The sequence below is a fragment of the Arvicola amphibius genome, chromosome 9 (assembly GCF_903992535.2).
Source record: "Arvicola amphibius chromosome 9, mArvAmp1.2, whole genome shotgun sequence".
Classification (NCBI taxonomy): domain Eukaryota; kingdom Metazoa; phylum Chordata; class Mammalia; order Rodentia; family Cricetidae; genus Arvicola; species Arvicola amphibius.
This window is the reverse complement of record NC_052055.2, coordinates 36,008,905-36,026,368: the sequence shown is the minus strand read 5'-3', so window position 1 is coordinate 36,026,368 and position 17,464 is coordinate 36,008,905. Positions and strand designations below refer to the sequence as shown.

Below are 17,464 nucleotides of genomic sequence, written 5' to 3'. Positions count from 1 at the left end.
TAGTGAAAATGTAAAATATTTTCACTTGAACTAATTTAAACAACATCCCACACAGCCCACATAAACACAGGCACACACATACTTCCCAATCAGCCTGAGCTCCACAAAGCTATGTTTCAAACTTTGTACCACAAGTTTCCAAAAGTGTTTATTTCCTAACACTGAATTTCTGAGTCTGGGTGGCAGTGCACTCCCGTGGGTTAGTGGACTCTGGTTGAGTGGTGTGACGGCAGTCTTGGTTCTCAACTTGACTACGTCTGGAATTCAATTAAAATCCAAATGTAGGACACACCTGTGAGGGGATTTTGTTTAATTTGAAGTGGTGAGGCTCATTTCTAAGTCATATTTAAAGCAGGAAGGTGTGTCTTTAATACAGATATATTGAGGAAGTAAGCCACACCTTCTGCAGAAAGCCTATATAAGGTCATGGAAGAAGGAAGCTGGTGATCTTTGCCTCCTTGGTTTTGCCTCCCTAACAAGTCCATTCCTTCAAGGTATTAGAGCCTCCTTCTTCAGGATTCCCGCATATACTGAAGACCAGCTGAGACATCCAGCCCTGGGGACTGAGCAGCGTCTGGAGTCTTCAGCCTTCCATTCGTAGACAGCCACTGTTGGACTAGCTGAGCCACAGCCCGTGAGTCATTCTAATAAACCCCTTTCTACGTAGAGAATTATTCTGTAAGTTCTGCTACTCTAGAGAACATGACTAGTACGGATGTCACTTCTTCCCAACTTACCCCACTTGGGCCTTAAACAAGCTACTCTGACCTGCGCCACACACCTTGCCAAAGGTTTCCATGAAATCACTCTGCTGTCTGTCTGCTGGATAGTTCCGGGACTGTTGCCCCACCTGATCATACTACAGTCATGGGTGAGTGTTGTTGACTGTTCTACAAAACTCCACAACCTTCCACAGCCAACAGCTACAGTGGCAATGTGTACCCGGAGATGGATCAAGGGCATCTTCCAGAATTTAAAATTCTTTGGCCAGTAAGTTACTTTTAAGATGCATCTCTGTATTAATATGAGGATTTTTGAACCTGGCATTGATGAGATGACTCCATCCCTGTCACCCTGACCCAAGTCCCTGTTAGAATTACTGAAAACATATGATGTTGGCCCTGAGGAGCTGACCCCAGATTTCACTTTGGGGAGGGGACTTCTCAACACCTGCCATGTCTCCGACTTTAACTGTCTCTTACATTTTTGAAATATTCTTTAATTTCATTGTCAATTCCTGTGAGTATTTCAAGGCTTGCATGGAGGAGGGGCACAAACCTGGGCTCCTGACACTTGGGTGGAGCAAGTCTAAGATTAGGCATTTATGAGGCTGCAGATAGGGAGTTCATGTTTCTCCTAGGCTACAGAGTAAATGTGAGGACAGCCTGGATTAGGTGTGTGCCTGCAGGGTTTGAATGAGTCATCAGTTACAGGGCAGAGTGCAGTCCTGAGAGTGAGCCACCAGTGTCTTCTGCTCTTCCCACACCAACAGGTCCTTTACTCTCGTTTTGGACAGGTCCCAGGAGGAGCTGATGCCTCAGACCCACACTGTTAATATATTTTTTTTCCTTCCTCAGCTTCCAGGCAATCCCAGTGCAGTGTGTGTTGCTCTCTTTATGAAGTCTTCCCCACCCCAAGGACTCCTGAGGACTGGTCAGAATCGAGAAATGAGCGTCCTCACACACTGCCTGTGTTAACGCTTTTAACCCAGTCCTTCTCCTCCTACAAATGTCAGAAGGAAATCAGCACAAATGCAGGCACTGAAACATTCTTTGCATCGCTATTTACATAAATATTAGGAGCACCACAAAGTCCAGAGTCAGGGAGAAGAGCAGGTGTCTAATGCACACACAGCAGGGCTGGGGACAGGCAGGACTCCAGGTCCTGATAGAACAAGGATACTGCAGATGCAAAGAGGGTGTGGTCCCTTGGAATCAGAGGACCCCAGTGAATTCACTAAGATGAGGACCTGGTACTTGGCACAGGCAGTGCTGTGGAACAGAAGAACCATTTATAACACACAGAGACTGTGATACACACAGGTAATATAAAGAGTGGGGAATGCAGTTGTGTCTTTAAGATAGTGGAGCTTAGTCATCTGAGAGTGAGATGTGGATTACCATGTTCAGGGTTCAAGTCCTCTCTCTCACAACACTGGAAACACACACATTATCTAAATATGTGCCTGTCGACCTCCTTAACATGGATTCTCAAGAGTCTCAACCTGATAGAGCATGCCCCAAGACTCCTTATGTGTGAGTAAGGAGCCAGAGCATCATGGGTAGTAAATGTCTTCTTGGTTTGGAATAGGAATGGCCCCCATAGGCTCATGTATTTGATGCCTGGTCGTTAGGGTGTGGCATTATTTGAGAGGGATCAGGAAGTGTGGTGTTGCTGGAGTAGGTGTGGCCATGATGGAGGAAGTGTGTCACTAGGTGTGGACCTTGAGGCCTCACAAGCTCAGGGCAAGCCAGTGTCTCTCTCTCTCTCCTGCTACCTGTGGATCTGAATGTAGAATTCTCAGCTATAAAAGCACCAGGTCTGCCTGCATGCCACCATGCCCACGACATGAACATAAATGGACTAAACCTCTGCAACTGTAGACAAGCCCCAAATAAACGCTCTCTTTCATAAGGGTTACATGGGCCATGGTGTCTCTTCACAGCAGTAGAACAGTGACTAAGACAGTAAGTTTACGAAATTCCAGCCAGACATTGGTCACACGTGCCTTTAATCCCAGCCCTCAGGATGCCTAAGAGTTGTAGAATATTATTTTAAGGTGTGTTACTTTTGTTTATCCTCTAGATTATTTGATTAATGATGTAAGATGTGTTATAACTGTTTAAATAAAATTCACCTGTCAAGTTTCAGGAGGACTCCCATGATCAAACCTGATCCATACGATTCCTATAGGAAACTACAACCTCTCATCTCCTGTGGGAACAAAACTCCAAAGCAGTTTTGATTTGTAATTGACTTCTTTTTCAAAGTTAAGGCTTTCCTAAAGCGTCTCTATCAGTTCAGTTTTGCAGTCAGCTCACAATCCCATTCACCCAGCAGCTGTCTCTTGCCCATCAGCCATCAAAAAATTCAAAATCCACACAATCCTACACAGGATCCAGACTCCCTGTGGACTTCCCATCTCACGTGGATTTTTCCTTTCACTCTCTCTTTTAAGACTTTATTGCATAAATTATTCATTTTTATGACTATTTGCTTTTTCGTTCTTTCTTTAGCCTGCGTACATTATAAAACACACTGGAACCTGGTTAGAGGATTTTCCATCTGGACATCTTTTATTGTGTATCTTTTCTGACTGCACAAGCAAACTAAAACTGCTAACATACACCTGGATCCTCTGACCATGGCTTTTAGCAGCTGGCTTTGTCTGCTTCTCAAGAAGGCTAGGCCTAGAACCCACAGCCTGGTCATAGGTAGGTGACCAAGAACTGCAGTGACCCTTTCTAGAGCTCCAGAATTCCAATGCTTACATTGTGTCAGGATTTTTCCTTTTTTATTCGTTCCTTCTTAACATTGTAGCTGCTCGAGGTTTCACTGTCTTATCTGTATCATACAAACTCTTTTTTTTTTTTTTTTTTTTTTTTTTTTTTTTGGTTTGTCAAGACAGAGTTTCTCTGTAGTTTTGGAGCCTGTCCTGGAACACACTCTGTAGACCAGGCTGGCCCCAGACTCACAGAGATCCAATTGTCCCTGTCTCCCAAGTGCTGGGATTTAATGTGTGTACCACTACTATCTAGCCCCCAAAGAATCTCTTAAAGGAGCCATACCCTCTCGGGTTTTTTTTTTTTTTCAGCTTTCTCAGGCCCTATGAAAATACAGCCCACGTTAGTATGCTAAAATGTTGTTTGTTTGCTTTTTCTTACTCCTTTGCTTGCCAGCCACCCCAGCTACACATCAAGCCATGGAGTAAGTGTAAGATTAACAGAAGTAAGAGAATGGAAAAAGCCAATAGGCAAAAGAGAGATAGGTTAATTTAAGAAGCGCTGGCAAGTAACAAGCCAAGCCAAAGCAAGGCATTTATAAGTAAGAATAAGCCTCCGTGTGTGATTTATTTGGGAGCTGTGTGGCAGGCATGTAATGGTCTGTCCTGTCCCTTTAAGAGACAAGCCCCACCTATTCCCTTCCCTATCTGCCAAGGCAAGGGGATCTTCCTTCTGCTTCCAGACTGAGCTCTCTCTCTTTTCTCTCTTTCTTGAAGAGATAGCTTCTCCTCTCCTCTCCCCCTTCTCTCTCTCTCTTTTTCAGTCTCTCTCTCTGTCTCTCTCTCTTTGCCTCTCTCTTTGCTCTTTCCTCTTTTCCTTTTCCCCCTTTCCCTTTCCCCTCCATAATCCACTAAATAAATACCCACTTTCTCTGCATGGCATGCCTATCCATCTCTGTCTCCCACCCACTTGGAACCCACAGAAGCCTACGGTGGTGGGACTGGCTGCCTTTCGTGGCCTGCTGTGGTCTCCCACCTGCTGCAGCCCTAAACCACCCAAAGTGGCCCAATGCTGCCCTTGGGGAACTGCACCACAGCATTTTACCATTACATTGGTGCTCGTGACTTGGGCAGGCTCTCTCCACGTTCCCTCCTACCCACAGGCTGGCCAGTTGAAGACACATGGAACCTGGGCTCTGGAATCAGGTTTCTTTACAATAGCCCAACGTTCTATCTGCCTGAACGCTTACCTCTACACATACCAGCAGCTTCAGTTATGACTTTTCCCCTTCTAGTCAGCTAAACCATTTCTCCAAACCCTAGGAATTGACTGTTGAGTTCCCAGCAGTCCTATGGTGTTCCTAGAAACGGGGGTAGGGGGAAATAAACCCAACTACAGCCTTCTCAGCTACAGTTGAGCCCTTTGCTGGCATTCATCTCTGGTTGCTTCCCATAGCTAAGAACGTGACTGGACTAAGCAGGTTGGTCCTCCCACTCAAGCACTGCACACACTCAGCACTGCCTTTGCTCTGGGACCCAGAGTCCCTTGGATTTTGTTTTGTTTCTCTTTCTTTCCTTTCCTTTCCTTTCCTTTCCTTTCCTTTCCTTTCCTTTCCTTCTCTTCTCTTCTCTTTTCTTTTCTTTTCTTTTCTTTTGGACCTCTTGTAAGTGGTCCCCGCTGTGAGAAATCATGCAGGATGGCCTCTAGTCTCTGGCTTCCCAGTCACCTGATCTGAGGACAGTTGGCTTTATCAACACCCTGCCCATAGAGAGGTTCTCCTATAGGCTTTGTGGTGTTGCTGTGTTCGTGGGTATCATGTCTTCAGCTGTGAATGCCCTGCTGGTGTTCCACCAGCCCTGCTTTTCTTTTTGCTGTGCAGCCCCTTCCCCACCATCCTCTTTTCCTCTCGCTCCCATTCCTTCTATTCTATCCCTGCAACCACTACCACTGGTCCCTTGGAAACCAACAAGATTAGTTGAATTAGCAAGGCAGCTGTTTCTTATTCCAGGCTTTGCTCTCCACCGTGGGTTGTGGCGCAGCGGCTCAGCAACAGGCCAGATCACGGTGCTGAGTAATTTTCCTCTCTACTTCATGTATGAAAGAATGTGCGAATGGTGTGGCCACAGTTGTAATTCTGTTTTTAAATGGATGTTCTACACAGCCTCTATGTCTCTGTTGTTATTATCTTTAAAACTCATGCCATTACAAGACCCCCAAAGGAGTAATAAAACCAACAATACACAGGTATGTGAAACTCCATGAGTTAGAGGCCAGCCTTGTCTACAAGTGGGGTCCAGAGCAGCCATGGCTACATGGAGAATCCCTGTGCCAAAACACTAAAACCAAAAAGCAACAAAAAGATAGAAAGAAAAGAATTTACCATCAAAACAGACAGAGTTATGGAAGCCCTAAGTGGCTAACAGAACATTCCTCTCCATCTCTCATTCTGTGTGCAGGGTCTTTGTTTCTCCATACCGTGTCCTCAGCTAAAACCTTCTCCACTGTCCCAGAATGTCATTAGTCCTCCTCCTTGCCTGGACAGAGGGCAGCAGGGCTGGACCACAAGACAGGCTTCTTGAATAGCAGTCACAGCATCTGGAAGCAGACAAGCTTTGGGTCACTTTCTTTTGGCCCTTGGCAGTCACCATTGAGGGAACTGTGGATCAGCAGATCCCTGGTCACAGCAGCTGTCCCCATTCTGTCCCACAGGTTGTTATTTCCTCCTGTAGACTGGACACACGGTGAGCTGTAAGGAAAGCTGTCCGGATCCCCTGAGTGACACCAAGACCCAGCAGCTGTCATGTTCTCTGCTGTTGCTCATGGCCTAGGAGTGACAGAGCTTCCCTGTTGAGTTCCTGCTGAGGAGTCAAAGATACAAGAGGAGAACCCCAAAGGGGACATAGAAAGGTCCCCAGTCCTGGGTAAGAGCAACCTCCGTTCTTGGCCTTGTCTTGGGGTACATTTCAGAAGGCACCTTTTCAATACCCAACCTGAAGAATAGAAATCAGGAGGGGATGGAGGGAGGGAGGGAGTTGAGGGAAAGAAGAGGACAGGGGCTGAAGGATAAAAGAGGGAAGGGGTTGGAGGAGGGAGGGAAGGGGATGAAGGATAGAAGATGTAAAATGAGAGGAAAGGGGTGTAAGGAGATAAGAGGGAAGGGGTGTAAGGAGATGGGAGGGAAGGGGTGTAGGGAGATGGGAAGGAAGGGGTGTAAGGGGATGAGAGGGAAGGGGTGTAAGGAGATGGAAGGGAAGGGGTGTAGAGAGATGGGAGGGAAGGGGTGTAAGGGGATGAGAGGGAAGGGGTGTAAGGAGATGGGAGGGAAGGGGTGTAAGGGGATGAGAGGGAAGGGGTGTAAGGAGATGGGAGGGAAGGGGTGTAAGGGGATGGGAGGGAAAGGGTGTAGGGAGATGGGAGGGAAGGGGTGTAGGGAGATGGGAGGGAAAGGGTGTAAGGGGATGGGAGGGAAAGAGTGTAGGGAGATGGGAGGGAAGGGGTGTAGGGAGATGGGAGGGAAAGGGTGTAAGGGGATGAGAGGGAAGGGGTGTAAGGAGATGGAAGGGAAGGGGTGTAGGGAGATGGGAAGGAAAGGGTGTAAGGGGATGGGAGGGAAAGGGTGTAGGGAGATGGGAGGGAAGGGGTGTAGGGAGATGGGAGGGAAGGGGTGTAAGGGGATGGGAGGGAAGGGGTGTAGGGAGATGGGAGGGAAGGGGGTGTAAGGGGATGAGAGGGAAGGGGTGTAAGGGGATGGGAGGGAAGGGGTGTAGGGAGATGGGAGGGAAGGGGTGTAAGGGGATGAGAGGGAAGGGGTGTAAGGAGATGAGAGGGAAGGGGTGTAGGGAGATGAGAGGGAAGGGGTGTAGGGAGATGGGAGGGAAGGGGTGTAAGGGGATGAGAGGGAAGGGGTGTAAGGAGATGAGAGGGAAGGGGTGTAGGGAGATGGGAGGGAAGGGGTTGGAGGAGATGAGAGGGAAGGGGTGGAAGGACAGAAGGTACAAGGGGTTGTGGGAGAGAAGAGGGAGGGAGGTGAAGGAAAGAGGGAAAGAATGGAGGGAACAGGAGGCAGGAAGTGTTGAGATTGAAGGCAGCCCCAGCCCCCTCGTGGATACTTGCTCTCAGCTGACCACGGATTGCTTTCTGAGCAGAGGGAGCTCACCCTGCTCCAGCTCAGGAACCCACCTTTTCTAACTGCCTCAGCAGGAAGTTACTGCACCTCAGTGAGACCTAGCCCAGTCCAGCTATGTTACCTGGAGACTCTCATCTCAAATGACCTGTCCCCTTAGGGTCCAGTGTCCCCATGTTGTTCTGGGGATCACAATAAAATACAGACAGGCTGGTGCATGCTGCACAGCAGACCCTCCTTGCTGGTTGTCTCCTCTCCCTGGACCCCTTTAAATTCACAGGATCCAATTCCCACTGTAGGCTGTGTTAGAGCACCTGCCCTGCCCTCACAGGACCAGTGCTTGCTAACCAGGTGTGCCTACCTAAGGCGGGGCCTGATGATTTCTTTCCTCGTTTAAACAAAATGTCTGAACTTGAACCTGAAACCCAGAAAAAAGAAAAAAGAAAGAAAAACTCCACCCACAAATGGCTCCTAACCAGAACCACTCACTCTACATCAGGAAGCACCCTAATACCCAGAAATCACCACCCTATACCAGCCAGACCCATACCAGTTTCCCCAAACCCTGTGTTTCCTGGCTTCTCCTGGCTTCAAATCACAGAGATCAATCTGCCTTAGCCTCCCAAGTGCTGGGAGTAAAGTCATACACCACTATGCCACCTCCATTTTCTTTTTAATTTTTTTCTATTGGCTCTGTGGACCCTTCATTCATTCATTCCCTTTTGTTTGTGTTTGTTGTTAAAACTAGTGTTATTCAAGGTTGGAGTGATGGCTCCGTTGTTGACAGCATTGGGTGCTCTTCCAGAAGACCCACACGGCAGCTCACAACTGTCTGTAACTCCAGTCCCAGGGGATCTGGCAATCTCACACAGACACACATGCAGGCAAAACACCACCACCTTTTTTAATTTAAGAAAAAAAAAACTAGTGTTACTCACTTTGATGATATTTTGACTAATGAGAATAGATTTATTTGGCTTACAGGGTTGTATGATTTGGTCCATCCTGGCAGGGAGACAGGGTGGGCAGCTCACATCATGGCACACAAAAAGCAGACAAAGCAGTAACAAGAAAGGGACAAGACAAGACACCCATCAGCCCACAGTCACATCCCAGGTGCCCACCTGGCTCCAGCCAGGCCCCACCTCCCATGATGCCTCAACTCAGTCTTCGAACCACTTGTTCGCTTACAGCACCCCTGCTCTACTTACATCTGGACGCTCCTCACAGCCCGCATAGAGAAGGGCGGGTGAAGAAAAAATTCCCTTTGACTGTCTTGTATACAATGCACAAATTATATTTGTATTAATACAGTTATTTATGTTATCTTTAAAGTTTGTATATTTTCAGAACAAAGGGAGGAGACAACAATAAAAACAAGCCAGACGATCCAGCATTCAAAACAGCTTCAAGGCCACTGACTGAGATGATCCAGCCTCACAGAATACTACAGCCAAGACTTAACGATTATTCTAAATTTTTTCAGGGTCCCCCAAAAAATTATCAGCGCCCCCAATCAGCAGGAAGTAGTCTAGAGAACGACGCCCACATTCCCAAAAATAGATTATAGATGCTTGTGTTTGTTTAGGAGGTTAGTGAAAAAATGTTATTGGTCATAGTCAATCTCTTTTTAAAGAAGAAAGAGGAATAGGATATAGAAATGATGGAGAAAAGGGGATATTATTATGAGAGGAAAAAAGGTAGATTATTGAATTTACTTTAATCCAAAAAAACAACTGTTAATCAAAATATTTTACTTTGGAATGGGTTTTGATTTACTGATACAAATATAAAGTTAACTTTGATATACTGTATGTATGTTGCTATTCTTCTTTAAGGTATTGTGTTTATATAGCTCAATTAAAAATGTAATATATAATTAAGAAATAAAAATTAATATTCATCTATAATTAGCAAACTTATATTATTTAGGTTCTCTAGGTTTATACAGATACATTTCAGATAGGTAATCTCCAAACATTTCAAAGACTTACAGAATATGACACGTAATAGGTTTGACAGCGTAAGGCTTCTCATGGCAGTGAAACATGTCTGCTCCTGGCAGCACCAATCTACTTCAGAGAAGATGATGGGCACTGAAGAAACTCCATATGGAGTTAGCTTTCTTTACAGCAAAAGCTGACCATGTGGGAAAGAAATTGCTCTTGTCCCAATTGCTGACAGTTACTGTCAAAACTGGACAATAGGACCCAAGAAAAGCAACTACCAAACATTCCCAAGACAAAGAAAAACAGTCCTACAAAATTTCCTGCTTCTGAGAAAACTCTCAGATATGCTGTGCCAGGAGGCCAACGATGGATGCCCAACTTTGCAGAGAAACATTGGGATACTCTCTAGGCAGCCTGATGTCCCTGTCATTAGGTAACATTTTGTCCTTTTGAAGCCTTTGATGGAGTTGAAGACTAGATAGTCTTAGTTATAATTTTTCTCAGTTATGATAAAGGTAAATTAAATATAAAATTTTGGGCTCATCAAGATAAGACAGATAATTCAATGTTTTCTCTGCTTTGTCAAATACAAATAGACTAGATATTATAACTAAAATTCCTACTTGATAACTGTTTTGTTACATGTAATTTTACAATAGTAAAGTTAAAACCTTCCTTTTTACTAGACAGAAAAGGAAGTGCTGTGGAATGATCCTTCTGTACATAGTAAATGTGTATTTCTCTCATTGGTCGATATTAAAACTGTTTTAGCCAATGGCAAGGCAGGATAAGGTTGGGCAAAAGAATCAAACTGAAGACTGAGAGAAAGAAGAGCAGAGTCCAGCAGACACTAGCCAGCCACCCAAGGAACAAGATGCCAGAGAACCGGTAAGCCACACACAACATGGCAATGCATAGATTAATAGAAATGGGTTAATCTAAATGGAAGAGCTAGTTAGTAACAAGCCTGAGCCACTGACTAAGCATTTATAATTAATATAAGCTTTTGAGTGATTATTGGAATCAGATGTGGGATGGGGCAGGACAGAGAAACTCTGCTTACAATACCTCAAGGGACAGATGCTCAGAAACACATTTAGCTAGTTTGTTCCAGATACCATTCAAGCTCTTAAGCATAGTCCTCTAACCATATTCCTTTTCCTTACCATCTAGAGAGAAAATGATTCATTGAGTCTGTGGTTGAGTACCTCTGGGACACAAGGAGCACAGAGACCCTGCAGCTCCTGCTGACTAGAAAGGAAGCCTGGAAAGAGCTTGTGGAACGGGCTGGTTTGTCCAGGTCACTTCCCTGAAGGATGTGTGCGTTGGCACAAGAGCCTACGCCTGGTTGACTTTCTCTGGGCAGAAATACTCTACCCAGGCACACCAAGTACTTGGGGTTCATGGTGTCCCTTCCCAACCACTATTTCCTCAATGCTATTCACATGAACTGCACCATCACACAAGCGGTGGCCAGCTCCACCAGTGGTGTGTCTGACAATCCCTAGAGTCCTGGCAATCCTTGGTCTAGCTTTGGCAACAGTGACAGCAAGAGTCAGTTTGGCAGTTTCAGCCACAGACTTGGGACTTGGAGCAGCAGCAGCTGTGACAAGTGTTTCGACAAGCATTGTGGAAAAGGTAAGCATCATATCAGCAGACGCTGAAGCCACCCAGTGGGTGACGAATAGCAAGGGCACAGTGAAGGCCATTAAAGAAGCTTGTGGAGAAGAGCAGAACCAGGCTTTTTTCCCTTAACGAAGAGTTCCATCCGGAACCTGAAAGTCATTAGGAAGACCACCAATGTCATCAAGCTGACCGAAGATAACCCTAGCCTAGTAACTAAATGCAAAGCATCTCGTGACCTCAGGTGAGGGTGTCAGCCTGAAACACTACACAGGTGCAAAAAGCCTTTGGAGGAACTTTACTGGCAATGACCATAGGAGCCCGAATCATGGGTGCAGTCACTGCAGGTCACTCCCTCCTGAAGGGTGTGGTCAGTCTTCTGGATGACTCAAAGCATTTGTGGCAGGATGCCAAGGCAGAGTCTGCTGCTGAGCTGTGACAGCAGGCTAAGGACCTGGAGCAGAAGTTGTTGGAGCTTATCCGGGTTCATGACAGCCTGACTCAGTGACCTCTTCTTCAGTGAAGCTCAGAGGACTGGGAGTGGAGTTACCACTCATGGACACATGAGAGGTCCTCATGTATCCTCTTTACAGCAATACCAAACAGTGCTGCTTACTAGAGGGAGAAGCTACATGAAGAGAAAGGAAGCCAGAACATAGGAGGGTCTAAGAGCTTGTAACCTCCGACTAGACTCTACCTTCCTCTTAGATCTAACAACCTCCAGCATACCACATAAAGACCAAGCTCCCAAGCTGGGGCGCACATCCAAAGCCTGACTAAGCCACAGCAGGGCTGCTCCTCAGTCACCCCACCACACTGCTCCTAACTGAGGCACACCATCCTCAAATCCACCAAGCTGCCAACTTTCCCACTGCTTTCTAATTGCTTGCATAGAGACTTCTCCTTCCTATTCTACCTAATACTGTATTTTCCAAATATTTCCAAATCTTACAATCAGACTCTGGATATGAACTCCATTTCTTTGTTCATGGTTTGGTCACATTGAGTGATGGATTTTGGTGGAATGCTCAGAGGGTAGAAAGGAAGGGATGCTGGGGACATCATCTGCAGGGTCATCACAGGTTCTTGGTCCTATGTGCCAGCCATGGGCTCTACAGGAAGGAGAGGTGACAGGATATGGCTAGTGAGTTCTGCTCTCTGCAAGTAGACTCTTGGGAAATCACAAGATGTAATTCCTACAGAAGTTAAAAATCTGCTGCAATTGTTTGAGATCTGTTGACATGCACATGATGGCTACTCTTCAAACATAGTATTTGAAGAATAAATTTATAAACACTGGCCTGGTCATGCTTTGTGTGTATTCTGCAAATGATATCACGTGTTTTCTAGACTGTTGACTATAGAAAATTGATCACTCTCTCCAGAGTTTTATCATCTCCTCTTTTTAAAACTGTTTTCTTTATTGTGGATTAACAAGAATAGTTCAAATTTATACAAGAACCATTTTCCTTTGTTTTCTCACCCTCCCATTCTGGGCACAGATGCACCCTGAGGCTGCAGCAGAGAGTGTTGTCCCCTCCTTCCTTACTGCTTCTTCCCAAGTTCTGAACACTTGAGAGAGAGACATGACTTGTGTGTGTTCTAGGTCCTCTCTGTTAGAGGAACATCTTTGTATTGCACAGCCCCATCAGTCCTTCCTTGGACTGAAATGTCTGGCTAAGGGGAAGCTTAATGTGGTCAAAGTCATCTCCCTGGAGGTGCAGTGCAATGACAGATCAGAGTTCTGAACAAACTTGGGGGGGAAAAGCTATCTCCATCCTGAGCTGCCTTGTACTTGCACCTCAGTGTCCACGTTCATGGAGTCCTCTCCAATGTTGAGCCATGTGCCAGCAGCTCAGCATCCGCCCTTAACTAAATCAATAACCACTGCTAGAGCTCACCACATCCTTGACCTTGAACCCTGCACTCTCTCTTGACTCTGTCAGTCTGGCCCTTAGGACACAGGTTACTTGAAGAGCCTGTGCCTTTGTCACCGCACTCTTCCAGGCTCACAGGCCTCTCAAAACAACTGCATCATTTCAATGAATGATCACTTAGGTGTCCAGTGCCCAGAGAGCTCCCTGCAGCTTCCAGTCCAGGGCCACTTCACCTCCATGGTTCTGCCCACCAGGAACACACCTTCCTTTACGAAAGAGACAAACAAGCATGGTGGGTGTCGGTGAGAATTGACACAGCCCATTGGCACTTCTCAAAGATACAGCACTACTTCATGGGTGGTGAAAGTATTCTAGTAGGTAGCAGCTTATTTTCAAAATAGAGATACATTTAAAAAGAAATTAAAATGAGTTTCTATGATGTAACAATGTATCTCAGGTGTTAGAAGTGCTTTTAACAAAAGAAAAGGCTATGGGAAGAGACCAGTAAGGCTCAGAGATGAGTAGAGGCCTTAGAAAGGGACAGAAGAGATGGACAGGGTGAAGGAAGGACAGCGCAGAGGAGGAGCTGTGACCAGCTCTGTCCCTGCTGAACACAAGTGACAGGCAACAGGACTGTGCCTGCAGCTGCTGCCTGAAGAGGGGTTTGTGTTCAGTTCAGGCGTCTGAGGGTGTCCTGTATGGCACAAACCCATGCTTTGCCCATGGGAAAGTGACCTCTGGATGGTGACAGTGGTGGTATTGGTGTTGAGGGGGGTAGTTGTGGTGACAGTAGAGCTGGGGGGTAGCACTTGGCAGGGGTCAGGCCACCTAAGGGACCAATGAAATTAAAATGGATCCGCATGTGCAGGGCTGGGACAATGGTGGAGAAGGAGAGAAAGAAATACGCGTTACACATTTATCACCTTTAATGGGCACCTAGTGCAGTCAACCTACTGCGTACACACAGAAGCTTAAATAACAATTCCTCAAGGGCTCTGGGATTATGTAAAAATAACACTTCATTTCTAACATACTTAGGATAAAGTGCTCACCTCTGACCTGTGTTCTTATTGCTTCACCTGAAACCCAACTGTACCTTCACTTGCCCTGACTTTGAAATAGCTAATACTTAGGAAAGTTACCTCTTCAAACAGACATGGTAGAAACTGCTGGAACCCTGTCAGCCCTACTTCTGAAGGCATGCCTAACTGCACTGATTTCCACTCTAAGCTCTGTGGTAAAGTCCCATGTGCCACTGCAAAAGCAGGGTACCTGGGTGAGAATTTCTCTCTCTGAAACTAGTTTTAGTGACTCAGGCCTTTTTCCTGTATAAACAGTTAATTTCCTGGGCTATGATCTCATGTTAGTTGAAACCAAAGTAAAAGGTAATACAGAATATTAGTAGCCTGTTACGTCAGAGCAGGAGACCAGTAGATTTCACGTTCCTGTGTCCCCTGTTAGAGCAGACACATTGTCTGCTGTATGAGGCTCCTTTCTTATCAGTGACTACTGTCAATAAAGAAAGTGTGTGGGGGAGCATTTTTATGTAGATTTTAGCTATGAGAAAAGGACTTGACTGAATCCTTTTCATGCCACGGCTTCACGGTGTGGGGGGAGGTATCCAGTTACCCTACAGAAAAAGTCGGTTCATACACTGCATGGATACTATAGAAGGGAGAAATGACATGATTTCACAGATTTCTACAGAATTGACAGTGACTTATCCAAAGGACAAGTGTGCCTGTAGCTCTGCAAAAGCAGGTTCTCCAGGTGGAGTGTGTGTATACACATCCCATGGACAGTCCAGTAGATCTGTCAGCTGTCTGTTCACTGTATAATACTGTGGTCTCACTCATGTGGGGACCGGCTTTGGAATACGTTGAACAACTTGCATCAATAGCAGCGGCCCTATTGCCCTACATCTACAACAGCAAAAGCAGTGGAGACTAGGACCAAATTTTGAGATATTTGAAGCATAATGGCCTGAAAGGGATGCTGGCCAACTGTCTCTCTGGTGACTAAGGAGTGAGTGGTGTCCTTGTCCCACTCCAAGGAACTGCAGGGGGAGAGGGAGCAACTCTCATGGACCCTCCTTTCTCTCCTCCCACTCCTATGGGCACCATTGAAGCTGGATCCTCTCTCTCTTTAAAGCTCACTGGCACCATCCTCGGGGCTCAGCAGGAGTTTTAAAGGTGAGCCACAGGCTCTGTGCCAATCACTAGATCCTGTCTGAATTGGAATCACAGAGCTACTGCGGTCCCTCCCTCTGTAGATACACCTGCCATCCCTGACCTGCATATGTGTGTCAAACTGAGGTGAGTTCTCTGCACTTTGTCATGGGAATAGGGTAACTGTGGGTTAACGCTATCCTCTACATACAGTCCTCTATGGTCCTCCCGGAAGTTGGCGCTTGTGATTTGGGCTCTGCTGTCTCATCCGAGCAAAGATAAATAGGCTTCTTCTCGAAATCAGGTGGTTGTCTAGACTCAGGGCTGGGGGCAGTGAGCACCTCTTCTGTTTCCCTGTGTTCACCCAGAGCTGTGAACAAGGGATGTACTTCACTTCCCTGCTTTTGCAGACCTGGGATGTTTATCTCTTAAGTGACTTCAGATGACCCATTTTCACATAGTCAGTTGAAAGACTCCTGTCCCTACTATGTGATGTCCCTAGAGAAAGGGAGACCAGGAGAAAGGTGGACCCATGTTTTGAGCACCTAGTACAGTGTCCAGCATGTTCGAGTCCATGGTATGGACTGGATGGTTGTAATAACCAGGGTACCTAGATCCATGGCTGCAGACCCCTCTGAGGTCCACTAGGTGGTGCTAATGATCATCCTCTTCCTCCCAAAGCCATTGCAGGGTTGCTTCCCATTACATTAAGGCCACACTCCCAATGGCTGCAGTTGCATCTGGAGCAAAGGTCTTTTTGGCATCCCAGCCTCTGGAGTGGCGTCCACACTGCATGACATTTCTTGTCATGCCACTGGTTTGTGATCAATTTTTTAGCGTTATCTTCAGGATGTCCAGGTAGGATGGGCTCTCCTTGTTTACCTGGAGGTTGATGCCCTTAATTCTCTCTTTCAGGCAAATCTGTAGACTGTCCTATTGCTCCATGTTGACTCTCTTCATGAGATTATTAATGTTCCGGTTCATTCTACGCTCTACTCTGAGATCCCCTTCCAGGCTGTCACTCAGCAGTCTGTAGACATTTTAATGATCTGCACCTGACTGAGAATTTCTCTCACTGTCAGGCTAAACCCTTGGTGATGGGGGGAAAAGAGACAGAGCAGAGGAGTGTGGAGAAAGAGAGCAGCAAAAATCACTTTACATTTGATAATCCTATTGGTTCTCTCTCTGTCTCTGTCTCTGTCTCTGTCTCTGTCTCTCTCTCTCTCTCTGTGTGTGTGTGTGTGTGTGTGGTCTGTTTGTGCCTGGTTGTCTGTGTGTGCTCCACTTGTGTGCAGTGCCTACAGAGATCGTAACAGACTGTCAGCTCCTCTGGACCTGGAATTACAGGAGGCTGTGAGCTACTTGATGTAGGTGCTGAGACTGAACTACCTAGACTCCAAATAACTTCAAGGGAGAAAGTATGGTCACAAGAGTCTAATGTCTGATGGTAAATCTTAGCTTGGGCTTGGCAAGTCTCCGAATCCTCAGATTTAAGCCATTACCTCTCCCAATAGCTCAGTATCCTCAACAGAAAGTCACAGCACTCCCTCCATATTAACACAATCGCTGCTTGTCTATTATAAACCAGGAAAGAGCTGGATAATAAGAAATGATGATTAAATTCCAGCCCGATGTGGAAGTAAGGATTTTGGCAGCAGTAGTGTGGAGAGGCCATGTCACCTGCTGTCCTTCTCTCAAGAGTGAGGATGGCCACCAAGCACCAAGGACACATGAGTGGAATGGAACCTGTCCTGATACAAGGGTCGGTTGGCCGATGAGGTCCAGCCTTGTTTAAATCCCATGTGGCATGGAGTAAAGCTGAGTTGTTCCACAGTCTTCACTACCTGTTGTAGACTCAAATTTCCTGTCTGCAGTGGGCTTTGGTTCCTCTATGCAAGGGGTCATGGGAGCCAATCTGGGAGAGAGTTTGCCATGAAAGATGCTGGGTTTTCTCAGAGGTTCTGTGTGATGGATCTGAGCACAGAGCACAAACGTGAGGCAGAAGTATCCACATAGGCAGGGGGCTACGCACTGTGCCTGCCACCAACGGCAGCGCTGTCCTCATCAACAAACTGGGACAAAAATGTTCTGCTGAAATGCAAGAGGGGATGGGATAGAGGTGTCCTAGAGCACTGGGGAGGCTTGCCAGAGCAGCAAGGGGCTGGGGTGATCTGTGGAGGGCTCCCCACTTCGTGGTGGTGTGTCTTCCCCCGTGGGGAGCTCACCAGAGATGGGTTGGCCAGAGCAGAATTGGGAGTGTTGAGCTGAGGTCACTCTGTTG

General features: G+C 46.4%; 1 pseudogene; it reads left to right on the top strand.

Moving 5' to 3' along the window:
- The first annotated feature begins 8,521 nt into the window (after positions 1 to 8,521).
- On the top strand, positions 8,522 to 12,362 carry LOC119823287 (annotated as a pseudogene).
- The last annotated feature ends 5,102 nt before the right edge of the window (positions 12,363 to 17,464 follow it).